Consider the following 10,958-nt stretch of genomic DNA (forward strand, 5'->3'; position numbering starts at 1 on the left):
TTGGGAGGCAGCAAAGAAGGCCGACCCAGCAAACAGATGATCGTTGAGCAAGTCATCGCGAGCGCGGTCCTCCTGGAACCTCCTTTCAGCTAGAGGCACAGCATGAGCCCAGAATTCCGCACACACACCCATGGACTGAAATGTGTTGTCCTCAGTAATATTTCATCTCGGGCGGTAAATGTGATCGGCTTCCTGCAAAAACAAAGTAATTATCTAAGTCATCAAAACACTAAGATGGAAGTCCGCGCAGCGGAGCAAAAACGAACCTATACCTGCGGGGATGAAGCAGAAAAGTCAGCTCCAGCCCCACGAGAAGGCTCCGCCGCGAAACCTCGTGGCGCTGCAGGGCTGGCGCGGCCGCCGTCGGAGTCTTCAACTTCAAACTCCTCATCCTCCTCGGAAACAGGCCTTTTCTCCTGCGACCTAGAACCAAAATCAGTCTCGCGAGGAGGGCTGTGCGCAGGAGGAGGTGAGGGAGGACTCGACGCCGCCAGGTCGGCGCGTAAAACGGCCTCCTGCTCCTTAGTAATCCCGATGAGGGAAGATTCAGCACTTGCAGGAGCAGGAGCAGAACCAGCGGCGCTGGCACCAGCGCCAGGAGTGCCGCAAGCAGCTTGTACGCCAGCTATGACTCCTATGAAAAAATCAACAAAAAGAAATGGTTCATGACTTGATCTAAAAGAAATAAGTCAGAAAATAAAAGCGCAATACATACCTTGGCGCAACTCCGTTCGCGAGGCAAACATCGCCATGAAGTCCATTCTACCCTTTTTTGAGGGTAAAACGGGGGACTTCGAAGGAACCTCCGGCGCAGCCTCGGCATCTTGTGGCGCTTGAGGTTGATCCACCAAGGTCGCCGGCTCTACACACATTTGAGTGAGCAAAGATTCATTAGTAATTCTATCAGAATCGCGCTCATAGAACCATAAAAGATAAGCAAAGGATAAGCAAAGTATACCTGTCGAAGGCGCAACACCGCTTCCCTTTTCCGCCGCGCGAAGGGAGGAGGTAGCGCCACCATACCTCGTGTGGACAGGAGGTCTGCCCACTTTTTGAGGCAGGGAAGACAAGGAAAACTTGGTGGTAAACACCTGGGTTTTCTCAAGTCCCTTCGCCTGGGTAGGAGGATCCTGAACAACAGGGGCATCATCTTTCTTCTGTTTCTTACTGGCCCTTGCGCCAGTTTTCCCTTTAGCCTTACGCTTTAGTTGGGGCGCCTCCTCCTCCTCCTCCTCCTCCTCTTCCGCGAGCTCCAGCTCGTAGTTTTCGAGCGCATCTACAATAAGTGCAAAGGAAATGTTAGCCAAATTTGGTATAAAGGCATAAGCATAAGTACAAAGGCTTACCAGGCGCATCGCTGTCAAAGACAAATCCCAGATCAACAGGGATGAACATGTCATCGAAGCGATCGGGGAAACCAACCTCCCCAGCGCCCAGCGCGACGGAGCCACCCTCCATATGCTCGTCATAGGCGGCGTGGACATACTCCTTGCTGACTGCACAAAACAAGTCAAATGATATCAGCAAAACGAAATACATTAGCGCAGAGGTAATGGAATGAGATTAACTTACACAAGCCGTCAACTTGGATAACGGGCTCAGTCGCGCTGTCGGCCCACCTCCTGCTCATGCCAACCCCCACCAGCGCCTCCTCGCAAATGTTCTTGGCGGGGGATGGTTCGGCAGTCAACTTGTTTACCCAGGCGCCAGTTGGGTTCTTGAGGACACCCACATCCGCAGGCGCAGAAGAAATCGCGCGCATGGTCATGCGGATGGGGATCACACCAGCCCTGATGTAGAAAAATCTCTCAGACCAGTCATGAAGGCTCTTGAATGAAACAGTGCAGCACTTGACCTTCTGACTGCGAGGAATAAATGAGAACCAAGAATCTTGGATCTTGGGCTTATAAAAAAATTGAAAGCGACGAGGGGTGGGCTCCTCGCGCTGGGATTTGAACATGAACTCAAAGTGAGTCATGCGCACAAGTCCAAACGGATGGACTTGGGATATATGAATCCCATAAAACTTAAGCAGCGCACCCACAAACCTTGTCATCGGGAGACGAAGGTTGCAGTGGGTGAAAAAATGGCTATAAAGGGATATATAGCCGGTGGGCGGGTCCGCCGCCGTTTGCCCGGCCGCCGGCAGCATGCAACCATACTCAGGGAGAAAACCCTGAGAGGCGATAAGGCTGTCAAAATCGGCCTGCCTCAGTTTGCAGGGGATCTCATCCCACTTCTTCACCGTCTTGGTCTTCCCTACATCCTCCGATGAGGCCTCAGCAGCCTTCTTCCCCTTGCCGGTCTTCTTCAACGTAGACATTACTAAGGATTTAACACGGCGATGGATAGGGGAGATTGTGTTGTCTGAACTATCAGACATACAACTGTAAAAACGAACGGAGGATGCCTCTAAAAGAACAGAGATCTGGAAGCAGAAGACGGTAATCGTAAAAGAACGAAAGAAAGGAAAGCTTCGAATAAACAACAAAGAAGATGAAGAATAAAAGCTCTAAGGGCTTGCTTTTATAGGCCCAGGAGAGAGAAAATTTGGCACTGAACGGACTTCACGCGCCCCCACTCGCAGGTGTAAGCCAACGCGAGCGCGACACGTGTCCCTGATACTGTGTGAGGGGACACGAAAAGAAACGATACAGCTGCTACCATAGTTCACGCGCCACCACTCGCAGGTACGGACCAACGCGAGCGCGACACGTGTTCCTGACACTATGTGAGGAGACATGAAAGGCAACTGTAGCACCTCGAGCACACGAAAGGTCTGACACGTCTCCATCACTGACGCATGTCAGCAACAACCAACCACGTACAGGGACGATTCGTTTTCAGCTAAAAGGATAGAATTTCGCGCAACGATGAGTAATAAGAAGAAAAGACAAACCCTATTAAAAAGAGCAACATATTAAGTCTAATATCTATCTTACCTCGCTCGCGCGAGACAAGACACACATTAGACTGGGGGGGCTTGAAGAGGTATGTACCCGCCTCAACACCGAGCGAGGCGGGTCAACCCACAAGATATAGACAAGAGGCTTGAAATCAAGAAGGCACAAAGCCAAAACCTATGCGCATGGCGCATATCACATATGCTCACGCATATCACATATGCTCATGCATCACATGCTCAGGCATCACACATGCTCAGGTATCACATGCTCAGGCATCACATATGCTCACGCATCACATATGCTCACGCATATCACATCTGCGCGTGGCGCATCCGCGCGTGGCGCATATCACATGCTTGTGCATATCACATCTGCGCATGAAACATCTGCGCGTGAGAATAAAGAGAAGACCTCGCGCATCCTCAGGATAGGCGCGTATCACACATGCACATAATCAACCTCGTCCTTATCCAAATCAGGATTAGGGCAACCTTGATGGTGCACGTCAGACAACCTTCCAGAAGGTATCTTTTTAAGGAATAAGAATATGCTGATGTTGACAGCTGCCAATGAAAGGTGGACAACTCAGCAAAACCCATGTGCTACCACGTGATTATAACCAATGAAGACAACCTTCCAGAAGGTATATTTTTAAGGAATAAGAATATGCTGATGTTGACAGCTGCCAATGAAAGGTGGACAACTCAGCAAAACCCATGTGCTACCACGTGATTATAACCAATGAAAAAGCACCAGGTGTCCCAGAGGACACGTGGCGCAAAACAATTGGAGGAGGCCAGCAAGGCCCTAATTGGGTCTGAACCCAATCATTGGAAACCCTAGCACTATAAATATCACATCAACTCCACAAGGAAGAACACACAGTCACATCCAACTACACAGTATTCAGCTATATCAAGCAATACTCTCCAAATTTCCTTACTATCATATTATTATCTTCTCCTACAAACACTTATTCTCACACCGGAGGGTTACCCCAAAGAGGACCCCTCTGTCCCTTTCTGAGGGGTAAGTTTACGGTGCTGTTCATTTTGTAGGTGGAAGAACCCAGATCCCAGTGAACCATCGGTGGAATAGCATAATCACACCCGAGGAAAGTAGATCGTCTACCAGTGAGTCGATCCACGTTTCTTCAGTTAACTACTACAAAACACTAATATCTATTACGTGTATGTTATTGATAATTTTATGATATCAATAAAAATGTTTGTAATTGTTTAAATTATCATTATTGTTTTTGTTTTATTATTATCTTGTGTAGTACATGTGTTTTTGTTTTGTTTTTTTAAGTTATATATTTTTTATATTCGTGTATCACACGGGTTTTAATCTAATTGAAACAATATTTATGCTATTTTTGTTTCTTCAAAGACCGATAATAAAAAATTTCAAGATATTCTAGAATCCAAAAATATGTCGAAAATTATAAACATGTGCCTTGAAACAAACACTCAATATGAAAAAGATCTGGTAGTAATCCGGTAAGACTGACTTTCTTGGTCCAACTATCAATTTCTGCGAGATGTGAATTCGATGGTCAATAAGCAATCGCCACGTAGGCAGACTTCCTGCAGTCAATCACACCGGAAACGGCTGCTAACTTATTAGGCTAAGGGGTGTGGGGGCTCTAATGGGGGCTCCAGTCAATAATATTATGACGTGTGGCAGAGAGAGAAACTGGATAAGGGGGGTCTTGGAGCCCCCGTTGGAGCCCCTGGCCCTGGTGTGGAGGGGCTCCAGCGGATTTTTTTTTTATTTTTTTATAAATATATTCAAAAAACGTATTATTAAAAAAACTCATAAATTATTAAAAAAAACACACATTAATGAAAAAACACATTAATATCTAAAAATAAAAGTACTAAAAAAAACATTATTCTTATTCTTCGGCTTGGTCTTCTTCGATCAACCTCTTTCGGATACGTTCCTTTTGCTTTTCCATTAGCATTTGATCGACCGGATTTAGGTTACTGAAGTCTCTAGTAAGGAAGTCCAAATCTCTCATTCGACTTTTTTCCTTTTTGTCATTAGAGACCACCTCCATGGTTTTGTTGAATTTATTGAGGGATTCAACAAGATTGGCGATGTTTACGGCTCCCCCCTCAGCCGGTTTTTTCCCCTTGGCGTCCCTTCCCAATGGCCGCCTCCTCGGCGGTGAAGACGTTTCCTCCCCCGCAATGTTTAGGTCGAATCCAACGCGGCAATCCGACCCGGCGGAAGTGCTATACGCTCCAGACGAACTAGTTTTAGTCCGTTTCGGCCATACTTCCGCATCAAGGTCCGGCGCCAGCAGCTCAACCCACTTGGAACACCTTTTCAACCTCTCCCACAACTTTAAATCGTCCCACGTCTTCACCATCCCATACCTCCGCAAACACTCCTGCCTCCACTCTTCGACCGTGAAATTGTAAACCGCCAAATCATCACTGCCACTTGGTCTCATACGACCGCCGTTCCTGTTGAAAGGATTAGTAAACAAGCCGACAAATTTCTGATTTCGGACCACCGACACGAAATCATATCGGCGTTTCGCTCTGTACTCCCAACGAGCGTATAGAACGTCTCCCTAACCTTTGTCCAAAAAATCTTGTTTTTTTGGTAGTCGGCTGCAAAATGAATAATTAAATTAGATTTCCAGTTAACTTTTTTATTTAACTTTTTTATTAAAAATCATTTTTAAAAACGTTAAAACAATTACCGCAACGCCGATCCTCAGAAATGACTATCCAAGCCCGACACAAGGCTTCCTTCTCATCCGATGACCACGGAGTGGTTTTCCGTTTCATCCTCGGAGTCGAAGCCGGTCCCGGCCCGTCCGTTGCAAGTTGTTTTTTCCGGTGGACGCGTCTTCTTGCTCCCGTAGCATCACCGTGTGATTCTTGTGTCTCTGGAACAACAAAGTTAGGAGACGGTTGTATGTTGGATGGTTGAAAGCCGGATGTTTCTTGCGGCCCCGAATAAAACATCGGTTGGTCTGGTGACGACCATAAATCGTCGTCAATATAATCTGAATCTAGATTTGGGTACCAATTTCCAGACATTTTGGGGGTATTATATAGGAGTTTGGGGTATTATATAGGAGTTTGGAGTTTGAAGTTGTGTTTTGATATGGTTGAAATGGGTTGATTTTGGGGTATTATATAGGGGTTTTTAATGTTTTTTTTTTATTTTATCCGAGCTCAACGTCTCTTTTTGGTATACCCCACACCTTTTTCTCTCTCTTCTCCCGCGATCACACTCACGCCTGCCTGGGGGCTCGCGCTGGCGCCCCGTTCGCGCCCCGGTTCGCGCCCCGGTGGTGTGGGGTTAGCGCCGGGGGCGCGAGCGGAGGGGCTCTCGCGCCCAGGTTAGCGCCCCACACCCCTCAGCCTTAGACTTGACTGACTGCCGTTTGAAAGGTCAAACCCCCATTACGTAATAATTTTCCAATTTATAATAAGACGTTAATAAATAATATATATTAATATTAATCATAATCATTTCAATAACAGCCGGCTTGCTACAAGAACGAAAGACAAATCAAGCTCCGACTTTTATTATTTTACAAACAACAACAACATTAGTCTTCGTACTTGTTTTCGTGTTCAAATTGGTCAAGTCTTGGTTTTGATCGTCTATTTGGGTATTATTATTTCATTTAGGGTTTTGTATTTGCACACCAAGTGTTTGATAATATTCCTCTTTCATCTTTGAGGTGAAATCATCTTTTTTTGGGTTTGCACACCAAGTGTTCGATGAAATTCCTCTTATGATTAAGGGTTTTCTTGGTTGTTGATTAAGTGTGTTATTGTGTCTTTGTGTGTGTTTTTTATTTGTTTTTTTGTTATATTTTTATGGGCGGGTGTAAACCCATGATGGAAGCAACCGAAGAAGAGAGTTTGATTGCGGCTGCCGAGCTTATAATGAAAGTATTGGATGACAACAAGAGAATAAGTAATGAAGCAAGGAACACCCTGGTGGAGTTAAGCTTTCGATTGGCGTCTGTGATGAGGGTTACTGCAACCGAAGATGAAGATGATGAAGAACGAGAAGATGGGGAGTTTAGTGATATTAGGACACGGGTTGACTCGATTCGGGAAAAGATAATGGCTTGGGAGGCGGATGAATCGATGATATGGGATTGTGATCCTGAAGAAGCGAAAGAGTATTTGAAAACAGTCGACGAGGCCCGGAAACTAGCCGAGAGTTTGGAGAGTTTGAATCTGAGTAAAGACGAATTCGACCTTTTGAGGACCGTTAACGCGGTTATTCAAACGTCTATGGCTAGGATTGAGGAAGAGTTTAGGCATATGCTTGTTCATAACAGGCAAAACTTTGAGCCTGAACATTTATCTTTTCGGTCTAGTGAAGATGATGGTCTAGATGAGAATTCAATGGTCTCATTTGGGGATGATTCGTTTGATGATTCGGTTCAGAGAGATAGTGTGAGCCGGGGGTCCGAGGTCTTTATTATGGATTTGGTTAATCCACAAGTGATTCCTGATTTAAGAAGCATTGCTAGGTTGATGTTTGATTCGAATTACGGGAAAGAGTGTTCTCAGGCGTTTATTAGTGCTCGTAAAGACGCCTTAGACGACTGTCTTTTTATTCTTGAAATTGAGAAGTTGAGCATTGAAGATGTTTTGAAAATGGAATGGGTTTCGTTAAACTCGAGAATACGAAGATGGACCAAGGGTATAAGGGTCTTTGTACGGAAGTATCTCGCGAGTGAAAAGTTTTTGTGTGAGCAGATTTTCAGTCAAATTCAAGCCGAGCCGGTGAGCTCGATTTGTTTTGCCGAGTCGTCAAAAGCTTCAATGTTGCAGCTTTTAAACTTTGCAGAAGCAATCTCGATTGGGCCCCACCAACCCGAGAAACTTTTAAGGATTCTCGATATGTATGAAGTGTTAGCGGATCTTATGCCCGATATATAGGGTTTGTACTCGGATGAAAGCGGGTTCTGCATTAGAACCGAGTTCCAAGACGTTCTGACACGTGTCGGTGAATGTGTGAAAGCTACGTTTATCGAGTTTGAGAACGTGGTCGGGTCCAACACGTCGAATAGCGCGTTCCCGGGTGGCGGGAACCACCATCTCACTCGATATGTCATGAATTACATCAAAGCGTTAACCGATTACAGCGACTCGTTAAACGCTTGTTTGAAAGACCGTGATCAAGCGGTCAATGGTCAACATTCTTCATCTTCACCTGACACAAGTCCCGGAAATAATAATAATGATAATGATGATACAGATAGCGGGGTCGCATCTTCAACTCCAATGGCATTGCATTTTAGGTCATTAATGTCGATTCTCGAATGCAACCTCGAAGAAAAGTCAAAGTTATACAAAGACGAGGCGTTGGGACATCTTTTCATGATGAATAATATTAATTACATGGCGGAAAAGGTTAAAAATTCAGAGCTAAGAAACGTTCTCGGCGACGATTGGATTAGAAAACGCAACTGGAAGTTTCAACAATACGCAATGAGTTATGAACGGGCCACGTGGAGCTCGATTCTGAACTTTCTTAGAGAAGAAGGGGTATCTAATTCGGGTAGTTCGGGGTCCACTTTGAGAAATCTGCTTAGAGATAGGTTGCAGGCGTTTTACACCGCCTTTGAAGAGATTTACAGAAGCCAAACCGGATGGTCAATACCGAACAGTCAACTTCATGAGGATGTGAGGATCTCGATGTCGCTTAAGGTGATTCAAGCTTATAGAACTTTTGTTGGTAGACATGTTAATCATATAAGTGAGAAGTATATTAGGTATTCAGCTGATGATCTTGAGAATTATATCTTGGATTTGTTTGAGGGGGTTCCAAAATCATTACACAGCTTCCATAGAAGGTGATATTGTATCTGTGGTTCAGGTTTATGGATCGAGCCTCAGGCTCGTGAACCCGTGGAAGTCCATGTTCTGGCCCACGGGTTCACATATATTCTGGAACTTATTGGTTCGTTTACTGCGCACCTTTTGTAACATAATTTTTTATACCATTATAAGATATGTTATGTAATATGCCCTTGTTTCTTTTCAGTTATTTAGGCGAATAAATGCAAAAATGATGAATTACACGTGAATGTAACATGCATGGTACCCTTTTAAGTAGGGATGCAAGTTGCAGGTTTTTCCAATACCTGGTTCCGGGTATGACCGGGTATTGAAAAATCGGGTATTGGCTTTGGCTATAACTTGGTCAGGTATGGAACCGGTTATTGACTTGAAAAACCATACTCGGTGTCAACGGGTAAGGTATAGAACGGTTAGAACCGGGTATCCTATACCCTAGTATTTTAATACTTACCCGATTTTTAGGTGTAGAAAAACCTAATCCAGATCTGAAACTGGTTATACCCGGTTCCGGGTATTTAAAAGCCAGTTCGGAAATTAAAAAACCTGGTCGGTATTTGACTTTTTTCAAAACCCAGTTTGGTTATTTGGGGCTGCACTTTTGTTTTTTGGTTTCAAGTCCATTGTTTTGGCATAAAAACTTAAAGTTTTGATATGTGTAACATATAAACAAATAAACTGACCCGTTTGACTTTTTCGTGTCAACCAATATAAGTCTTTTAAAAATTCGAATACTGTGATCGAAATACCCCTGGGTATAAACTGAGTACCTGGGTTTGACTATTTCGTGTCAAGTCTTCTAAAAATTCAAAAAACTGTGACCGAAATACCCCTGGGTATAAACTACCCTTCTTACCTTTTAAGAATCACGTGTCAGATCCATACTTTTGGTTTTTAATTAATTAGGTTGCGCGATCATTTTAGTAATATGGTAATTACATGCTGCAGCCTAAAGTTATTGCATTATTTGTGGGTTTATGTTTGACAAATTTTGGCTTTTAATTTGGCCAGGTTAGTTATAAAAAAAACCTGCAGTTCATTTTTAAAAGTAAAATATACTGTTTAGTTTTTGTCAAACAGTTAACTTTTAGTTTGACCGGTTTAGTCAAACCGCTTAGTTTTAATAAGTATATATACTAAGCCTAGGGAAGTTTGGGCAGCTGAAAACGGTCTGGTCGGCCAGGTTTGATCCCAGCGGTAATGCCCGGTTTTCGGGTATTAAAAACCCCAGTTTTAGGTATTGAACTGAATCCGTTTTACGACAGTACTGATATTTTCAGGTACAAATTGGGTTTGGAACTGAAATCAATCAATCAATCAATCATGCCCAGTAAAATCCCACCGACAGCAAAGCTATAAGTAGGGTCTGGGGAGGGTGGGATGTAGGCACACCGTACCTCTATCCAAAGGAATAGAGAGGTGGCTTCCAGAGAGACCCTCGGCTCTAAGTACATGTGAATGAAGCAAAATAAAGGAAATCAAAGTTTAACAGTTATATAAAAACTACTACCAATTATAATAATATTAATAATAAGATCACAGTTTAACAGCTATATAATAATAATAATAATAATAATAATAATAATAATAATATATGTAAGGGAAATACCATTATGGTATGTGACCTAAATAAGTTAAGTCTAAGCCCTAAGGTATTCAATTCTCTCTAAAAATCTTAACTTTAATTCTACTTCTCCACGAATTCCTATTCTCAACCATGTCCTCGGAGAGGTTTAGGTCTATCAAATCATGCCTAATCCTCTCATCCCAAGTCAATTTCGGTCGTCCTCTACCCCTCCTCCCCTCTATGGTTTGGAACTGAAATGCCTACCCTAATCGTACTTTATGGGTAGGGTCGGTTCCGGGTTCAAGTACTCAAAACAGGTTAATAGAAACCTTGTTCCAATTACTTTGATCAGCAGTATATCACGAAGTTTTGAGTTATATAAATCTTACAAAGGTTTCAAAATTCATAAATCATGCCAAAAATTACAAAATGTAAAAAAAAAATCAAATAAGCAAGCAATCTACTCCAAAAATCATTGAAGATAATGTTGGTACTTTCTTAACCAAACAATACTCGACATTTAAAACATGTTCCCATTTTTCTAGTTGGGCAAATTAAATAGATATCAAGTTTTGTCTTATATAAAGAGATAAATGTATAGCTGGTACATGGATCACCTACCACATGAGA

General features: G+C 43.4%; 1 pseudogene; it reads left to right on the forward strand.

The window, feature by feature from the left end:
• Positions 1 to 6,390: 6,390 nt before the first annotated feature.
• On the forward strand, positions 6,391 to 8,989 carry LOC143596231 (exocyst complex component EXO70E2 pseudogene; annotated as a pseudogene).
• Positions 8,990 to 10,958: the final 1,969 nt, after the last annotated feature.

This window comes from Bidens hawaiensis, unplaced genomic scaffold, assembly GCF_021521415.1.
Source record: "Bidens hawaiensis isolate Kalapana, Puna unplaced genomic scaffold, B.hawaiensis_p1.1 tig00001721_1, whole genome shotgun sequence".
Taxonomy (NCBI): Eukaryota; Viridiplantae; Streptophyta; class Magnoliopsida; order Asterales; family Asteraceae; genus Bidens; species Bidens hawaiensis.